At 47.3% G+C, this 8983-nt stretch overlaps 1 long non-coding RNA gene across 1 annotated transcript; it reads right to left on the bottom strand.

Annotated features, from left to right (window-relative positions):
* Positions 1-3899: 3899 nt before the first annotated feature.
* LOC126534218 (uncharacterized) lies at positions 3900-8368 on the bottom strand. Its single transcript, XR_007600282.2, has 3 exons — positions 8293-8368; positions 5827-5893; positions 3900-4118 (listed from the first exon to the last, which is right to left on the bottom strand). It is a non-coding gene; the product is annotated as an uncharacterized lncRNA (long non-coding RNA).
* Positions 8369-8983: the final 615 nt, after the last annotated feature.

Genomic DNA, 8983 nt, shown 5'->3' with positions numbered 1-8983 from the left:
TTAAAATAGAGAAAACACTAAAATATACTTAAACCTCGATATAACAAACACAGATATAATGAAGTAAGTCTAAAAATATGGTTGATCACGTGTTGTTTCAATAGTGGTCTGCTATTACAAAATCGAAAATATAAGATACATCACAGCAACAGTTATAGGAAAGCAAATGTTTGTGCATGCCTTAAAATATATATTCTGGTAGCAAAAATGTAAAATACAGGTGCTGACTGCTTTTTCAGATGCCTTGTTTTTTGCCTTTCTACGATTCCTGTGTGGCATCGCCATGTGTGCCCCAAGCGGCAATGTACAGGGTCCTGAATATTTGGCTGCGTGTGTTCAAAAAAAAAAAGATTTTGCACTCACCGCTGCACTGTTCTTACTAAAATTTTGCGGAACGATTGCATTTTGTTGTCTGCTTAGTTTAGTATAACACTTGGCACGATTGGTCGCCTGTTTTTTATGACAAAAATGAGAAACTGTTTTCGCCTATTGGAAAAATGGCCTCTGAAAAGCCGGCGCTGGCACAGACTTGTGTCGCCGCCTGCCGGCAGCAGCAGCAGGAAGGAGCTGCTTCGCAGACGAAACGGCATCTGGAAATCAGACGAAACGGCATCTGGAAATCGGCCGTTTACGCGACAGCAACTCTTTTGCTGCTGCCGGCAGGCGTTACCGGGCCGACCCGCGGCGGAGTTGCAGTTCGCCGTTGGGGGTCCCACATACACATACATTTACACACTCACATACACATTCACAGAGTGGAAGGGCACTGAGTTAATTAAGCCGTTATTTGCCGGTTTATTCGATTTAAGTAAAACAAATAGAAGCTTTCAGCTGTTTGTGCCACACGAAAAGGCATGGACCGATATTTATTCCGTTTAGGGTGCTGCACGTTCGACTCTTCAGCATTTTACAGGTGCTTGTTGCTTGGCGAACAGCGCTTATGACCGATCTGTTTGGGGGAACTGGCGCAGCTGCTCGGCCCAACTTTAAGGGAGAAATACACCTTTTAGACCGTATGGCCGCAGCAGGCAAGCATCCGAAGTCTCACTCGTTATGGTAGTGTGGGGACACAGTGAAAATGTCATCATTCACCGGAGGAGGTCAAAAAACCAAGCGAATTCGTGAGGCTTGTGGTGTCCTTTTTATGAGGTGGCTGTACGAGGAGGTATTTCGTGGACTGACGAAGTGAATGAATAGTTCTCAATTTGTATAATTAAACCGCGGAGGTTTGAGACGTGATGCAGAAGGAACATGTATTTTCCTCTCGAAGGCAGGCCAAGCTGTGCTCTTATAGTGCCTCGAGTATACTTTAGGCATTGCAAGTGGTGCTGTAAAGAACTGCTTAATGCTTTTTATTCAGAGGTGTTGGCGAAATTCATCCATTCACTACAATGTGTACCTCGTCCTAACGCCGTAAACGGCAGTCGATTGCTTCCGTTGCGGGAGCTAGGGGTGCGCCATATTGTCGATAAAGATTGCTGCGGCAAAGCCACTGTGAAACATTCCATCGCTTGTAATAGTTTCGCTCTCGATTTTAACCACGAAGTTTTTCTTTCAGGTGATTGCTGTTATGGTACGTTTGCGAAGTATGCACTATACGTGACGAGCAGTCCGTTAACAGACGTGCAATACTTTTTCTGGGTGCCTGCTTCGGAGAACGGTGAAAGTAGCAGCAAACGTTTTCATACAATATGCGCATCTATACGTCTTCCTTTTACGCATTATTACAGTGCACACATCTGACTAGAGCAACTCGCCAGAGCAATTAAGCACCTTGACGAAAGCTTTGCAAGCAGTACCCTTCTCATATCATACCAAGATTGCTGTTCCGAGGGAAATATGCAATGTCTGCCGTAACTGTGTATTAATGGATTTGAAGACATTCTATTCAAGCAAAATTTATGGACACACACGGCGCACCTCTGCATTGCAAAAGCTATAGACGCCTTCAATAGTAGATAGCTTGCGATATCTAAGCTGAAAAAAAGGAGGACCCTCGTTCCCCAAATTGAATCCGTATTTCGCGTGCGCATACTTTCTCTCATTTCTGCAGTCATTGTTTATCTAATTATTCTCTGATGGATTTGCTATAATTGTTTATTTTATTATTTGTCTAATTATTTCTCTTTAGCCTACTTCAAGACATCCCAATTACGTACATTGTTAAATGACTGTTTTATTTGACAGCTCATTCACTAGGATTCGCTGCTGCATGTTGTTGCGTCTCCTTCATATTCTGCTTCATCTTCCGACTCGCACACCTCCGCCTCCTCCTCTTACCCTTCTTCCGATGCGGATTCTTCTCCGTCTGTCGACACCTTTCCTTGTGTGATCACGAGAAGGACCCGCTCCATCTGTACTACTTCACAGCGATGAAGCATCGACTGTTCTTTCCAAGTGCCGATGCAGAACTGATTGCGTGCCTCTCCGAGCGCCGAGTTATGTCGGGCGCTGCAGCCATCCGCTCCGCGCCAGTTGTGCCGATGACATCATCTGCAGCATCGCTCACCTATTTTTATCTAGGTCATTCCTCTTCCTATTCCCCATTGTAGGCCTTCGAGCCATCCCTCAATAAATACATCCTGTCATTATCATCTAGGTCATCCATCATCCGCTGTGACAGCTGCGCCGCTGACCTCATTCTTGGCGGTGTGCCAACTTTCGTCGTCGAGCTTTATACACCCGCATCGCGAATCTCCAAACTGCAGTTCAGGCGTTGCAGCAGCAAGCAGCCGAAACATGCTTCAGGAAGCACGGCTGGCGCAGCATGCACGAAGCGAACGTCACTCGCGAGAGGGCGGCACTCCAACTTCTCGCCGCTTCTCGCCGCTGAGAGACATATTGAGGGATTGAGGCAAAGCCGCCGCATGACACACTTTTGGGATATTGAGTTCGCTTATGCTAAGCAGGGCTAGCACGAGGCAATGGTGTCTGAAAGGCGGCTTCAGCGGTGCCCTCAACAAGCGATATATTAGTCGCAGCTAGAGTAGGTAAAATAACGGTACGGGCGGAACTAGCGCCAATAGAGTCGAAAATTAATTGCGTTGCACCGTAGACAGTACGATCTCCAGGATCGGCCCACCTTGTCAAACGGGGGTCGACCACGTTGACGCTAAAGAAGAAAAGGTTGACGTAATTGAGCATGAAAGATACGCGTAAATGAGCGAGAGCCTTTGTGATGCGCTGTGACTGCATCCCCCAACCATCACCCAGCGCCCACCGGTGGCGCGAAAAGCGCCGGCCGCCATGCGAAGCACTGTACCTGGTGGTTCAAATAATGCGACGACTCATTCTTGAATGTATCTCGCTACGCTTTCTTTCGTGTTCATTATAATTCCCTCATTCATCATCATCAGCCTATTTAGGTTCGGTGCAGGACCTCCAATCACCCCTGTCCTGCGCCTACCGATTTCGACTTGCGCATGTAAATTTCCTCATTTCATCACCCCACCTGGTTTTCTGCCGTCCTCGACTGCGCTTCGATCCCTTCCCTTGGCACCCATTCAGTCACAGAATTCAACACACTTCTCTCTCCCACTTATCCCCTCGCCTTTCCCGCGCGTTTTTCTTATGTTAAACAGTTGCGCCGTTTCATTTGTTCTTCTTCCCCAGCATGTAAATTCTTGCGTGAAATTATGGCGACATTCTTGGACCTAAATTTGTGAGGTCCTGTTTGTCCCGCGGCGAGAGAGAGAGAGAGAGAGAGAGAGTGTGTGTGTGTGTGTGTGTGTGTGTGTGTGTGTGTGTGTGTGTGTGCGCGCGCGCGCGCGCGCGCGCGCGTTTTCCCCTTCCAAATAGAACTGTGGAATGAGGAGTGGTTTATGGGGCCCGCAGAACACTCTTCCAGATGTCTGTAATTGCGGCCACTAATGGTGAATGAAGAACTGACGCACTGTTCATTAAGGCAAGCAAGATTTATTGCTTCATCGGAACAAACGAAAGAAAAGTATTTTCCGTCTGGTTCAGCAGTGTTTAGCGTCTTCTATACAGTCGGTGCAAGGACTGACAGAGCAGTTGCTGGAGCTCGAGCATTAGCGTCTTCTATACAGTCGGTGCAAGGACTGACAGAACAGTTGCCGGAGCTCGAGCAAAAGCTGTTGGAGGTACTCGAGCATCATCTGCAACGGAACGCGCACAGAAAGCAGTGGTATAGTTATTTACAGACTATACTGGCCGCGAAGGCAAGCGAATGACGATGACAACGACGTCGATAATAATGATGATAATAATAACAATTACGAGTGTGCAAATACTCGAATATCACCGCATCGAACAGATTAGAGAAAGTTGGACTAATTCGATTCGCCAGTCGAATATCTACACTATTCAATTTCTCGACCATTCGATATATTCTCCGTATAGAGATCCGCTACAGTGACACATATCGCGTGCGCCTCGGAGCACCTCGTGCGATCGACCTCGATCATTCTTCAGCGATAATGGAGCATCGAGCGCACTGCGTACGGGCCGCCCCGGCTGACGTGGTAGCGGACTTCAGTCCACGCTGCCATTACACTTAACGTAGCGCCACTTCGTCGGGCGTCGGCTGTTAAAAGTTGCGGTTTGGTGCCGGTTTGGTGCTTCTACTTGCCGTATCTTGAAAGCCATCTGCAGACGGCCTTTGTGCGTGCTGTGTTCTCGCTGCTCAGTTTGCGTTGAATCGATACACAGCACGAAGGTCACTTCGCTCGCTGCTGCTGCCGCGCTTGCTCACGCCAGCGTTTTGACAGCGAGTGTCCGCGGTCATCGAGTGTGATGCGTTCGTGTTTGCCTGTGCGCGCTGGCACTATGCTTGCTAATTCAGTTAGTAAGCGAATGTTGCCGATTTTAGACGGCCGATAAAACTACGCTTACTTCGTATAGCTGTCTAGTAAATTGCTATCGCAATCGATGCTACGCCTTTGGCGCGGAAGTGCTACTTTTTTTACACTACTATAACGATTATGTGTCTGAACTTGAGCAATTGTGCATTTATTTTGCGGATAAATCGTATCAACTGAGCGGAAGCATAGTCCCAACCGTGTTTTTAAAATTTTGCCACAGCAAATTTTTTCTTTTCCTCTTTTTTGTTACGACCTTGACATGGCGACGGTGACGTCACCAATTCTTTCTCTTTCTTTTTTTTTAATGCTACCAACCATCTACTATTACGCTATTATCACATATACGAATCAGCTGTTCTATCATTGTTTACACTCCGCAATCCCAAAGCAGGCTTCTTTGCAGGCACACCAGTAATGCGAAAAAGTAAGCTTTCAACGGGAGCACGGCGAGAACGGTTATTTTTACTTCGTAGAGCTGTCCACCAATTTGCTGTCGCAATCAATGTGTTTCGCCTTTCGGCGGAAACTGTGACTTTCTTTTTCTCATTTTCCATTCCTTCCTTATTGACTCTAAAGCAGACAATCATCAACATTTACACTATTGTAATGATTATAAGTGTATCAACATCGACAATTATGCATTTATCTTGCAGATAAATGTTGCGACACTTTTCGCGTTAACGACAGCTTTTGCTGGGCTACTAGCCAAAGAATGCCAACGCATTAATAATCATAAGTGCCTAGGAACAATGTAGAGGGTCTTTCAAGAAACACACACACCAGACACACTCAGTGCCTTGGGAAATTGTTAAATGCAAGATGCGTTTCGTATGCACAGTAATGAATATGTTTCAAAAACAGTGCTATATTCTTAAAATTTCTGCTAAGCACTCGACTTCTCTATTACTCGGCTTGAATTTGACGATGGTAAATTGTTCCCTGAAGTGATGAGAAAGATCAGAGAGAGAGAGAGAGAGAGAGAGAGAAAAAAGAGGAACCTCACTCTTATATTCTCCAGCTCTTCCGAAATTTCACCGGAAACCGCCCTCCCTGTGGGCGCCTGGCTGCTCCTGAAATGCGAATCACAAGATGCTGCATCCACGTCTATATGAAAACTGTCCACGCATGGTCACAGAGGTCGGAGAATAGGGAACGCCAGATCACAAAGACGCGTGTGGCAACGATGCCGTCGCCTTCTCCACAGAAGATAGGATATACTATAAGTTTATTGAAATAGAGAAGGCTCACTGTCCCGTTTTAGGGAATCGCGGTTGCGGGAAAGGGAACAAACGGTGGCGCGGTCACCGGGCTAGAGTCCTGCGAACAAGCTCTCTCTCCCTGGTGAACTCCAGGCAGGAGTCGAGCACGGTCCGGCAATTGTGAGTCGCTAATCGGATTCAGCTGTCGCGATCGCGGCTGCATCAACGCTTTTGGCTCATGTACCGCTGCGCGCGCTGGACAGACCCGGATGTGGTGTCGGGCCGCTGGGCGGCATTGAATTCGGCAGTCGAGACATTCTTGAGCACTTATGGACGCATTCGCTATAGGTTGGAAAAATAAACGGAACTCACTGAGTTTCTTCTTTTTTTTTTTTGCTTAGGAATCACTCGGACTCAGACTAACCAAAATTCTACTCAGCCGGACTCACTCGGACCCAGACTCACAGAAATTATACTCAGCCGCTATCACTCTAGTGAGTCCACTCATCATTGAGTTCGTCGACCTATACCATTCTCGGACGGTCACTTTCGGAGGCGTCACTTTCAGTGCACGCTGAGTGGCTAGTCTAGCAGAACTCCTCGAATCATACAACGCACCGGGTACTAGTACGTCGCGCGAAAGTGATGGCATCAACGTAAGTGATCGTCCGAGAATGCGTCCCTTGACTCGTCTTCGGTTCGCTAAAAGACCCAATTTCAATTCAGCTACTGCCACGACGTACTATTGTGCACCTAAAACGCTGGCCAGGTGTCTATACAATGTGTAGCTGTAAAAAAACAAAACAATCAGGCCTACACCATCGAGGTGCTAACCCAGTTAAGTGAATAGCCGGGCCTCCCGTCGGCGGGCTTCCACCATGCTAATTTGTTGTCGACGGTGTTCTCTTTCTTCGCCAAATGCAACAAAATTTTGGACCGCGTATAAAAAGCATAGATGAAGATAGTGACCAGCCATAAGATGAGCCTTTGTACAAAATTTGATGTTTGAACTCCGAGAGGGAGCGTCACGAAACGCTCGCAAAAATAGCCGTTTCTGACACGGCATAAGAGAGAGAGAGAAATTGCCGGAAGTGACACATGACCTGGAGCGCGCAGCTACTCGATACGACCTCCGAGAATACACGTGCTAGCTGTTGATAGCGCTTCAAATTGCACAATCTGGATTTCGGTGCTATCTGTCGGTCAAAGTGGTGATGGACAAAGCCCGTCTGCACAAAATCACCCATAAAACGATGTGCGACAACATTCGCCTGGTCCACCCTCCTCTCCCTATTAAAAGCGTGCCACCCTCTAAAAAAAGTTACTTTCTACGCCCATGTTCACAGCAGATGAACACTATTGCTAACCAACCAACGGAATTCGCCAGTGGACGAGTAGAAGGTTATTATTATTGCGAAACTGACCAATGCTGCCCTTCATTTTTCGGACCGACTTCATCCACTTGTTGGGCAGGCAGTAGTGCGCACAAGCCCCAAAAGTTCTGCGCGGACATGCGCCGGGCGAGGCGACATAACGTAGTCTTGGAAAGTTTCAAGCACGATTCAGCGTCTGAATCGCACGGCCCTCAGCCTGGGTGTTCGTTCTTTATATGCTAAGGTAGGCAAGTCCTTAACCAATCATTCGGTGCATATAAAGAAAAAAAAAACTACGTGGACAAAACAATCGAAGTTGCGCAAAGTTCCGGCGTTCGTACGCATTTCCAAGCATCGAATTTGCTTTTAGCTAACGAAGTTGCTTACAAACACACGTGATACCCAGGACTCGCGGACACGTATACTGCATAAATAAACCACAGCCACAATATCCGTGACATTCCCGCATTTCAAGGATTTATCGAAAACTATCGACCATCGTAAAGTGGCAGACGTACGCCGCAGCAGACGGCACAAGTAGGTGTGCGACCTACAACTCTACAACAGACTGCGTCTGGATACAAATGGTCTGTCATTGCAGCACTATTACTTCTCCGTGCGAGCGTTGATGTTAACGGAAAATGCGTGATACATTTTCGAAACCTCCATAACACGTTCTCAACGCACATTGTAGCCAGCCGTGATTTCAACCAGCTGATTGCTGGTTGGGCACGGAGCGTGTGCCTTGAGTGAGTGAATTGAATGGCCATATTGCTTTAGACGCAATGGCACTAGAATGGCCATATTGCTTTATAGAAAAATATACTCTTTCGTTGCTTTCGGCACTGCGAAATTCACTTACAACTTAGTACTTTACATAGAAAGAAGAATGCTCACCATTCCGCCATGGTGCTAAAGCGCCGAGAGACGTGCGACTCACCACCCAATTACACTCAATTCCAACCGGCCTCTGATTCGACAACCTTTGAAACACAACAAGGGTCGTGGCGCCTCTAGCGGCGTCGCTGCGCAGTACACGCGGCGGTACATTGCCTCCGAGGTCCGCGCGCGCCGCTCGACTTCGAAGGCCATGCATGAATTGCGTGAAAAATGGTGGTTAGAGTGTACTAGGTGGTACTTCTCCGAAAACTCAGTGACCAGGTGGACTAAGGTGAGACAGGAATTACTTTGCTCTAGGCTGCGTTGGATTGTGATCTGTAAATATGCGCACTTCTTGTTAACTGCTCGTTCTTCAACCGCGGTACAGTTGTTTTGCAACGCAGAGTGATACGCACAGTCCTGTGTCTTCTAAGATGATTTTGTCGTGCAGTTAAGGACCTTGCGCATATGCATAGGTATAGCGGCCCGGACGAATTTCGGCACGTAGGGCCTAAGGACAAACCGAAGGCTCTAGTAAACAACGAAGTGTTTTTTTTTTTTTTTCGATTGGTCGATGCGGAATAGCGGGCCGCGTAGCGAAAGAAAGAAGGGTGAGAGAAAGGAAAAATGATGGCTCTATGAGCTGCTTTAGAGAGTGCCAGTGGCGCCAGTTCAATATTATGCGCAATGTGTTATACCCATAGAGCTT

The sequence above is a fragment of the Dermacentor andersoni genome, chromosome 7 (genome assembly GCF_023375885.2).
Source record: "Dermacentor andersoni chromosome 7, qqDerAnde1_hic_scaffold, whole genome shotgun sequence".
NCBI classification, from domain to species: Eukaryota; Metazoa; Arthropoda; class Arachnida; order Ixodida; family Ixodidae; genus Dermacentor; species Dermacentor andersoni.
Note: the sequence above shows the minus strand (reverse complement) of the source record. Positions and strands in the feature narration are given on the sequence as shown.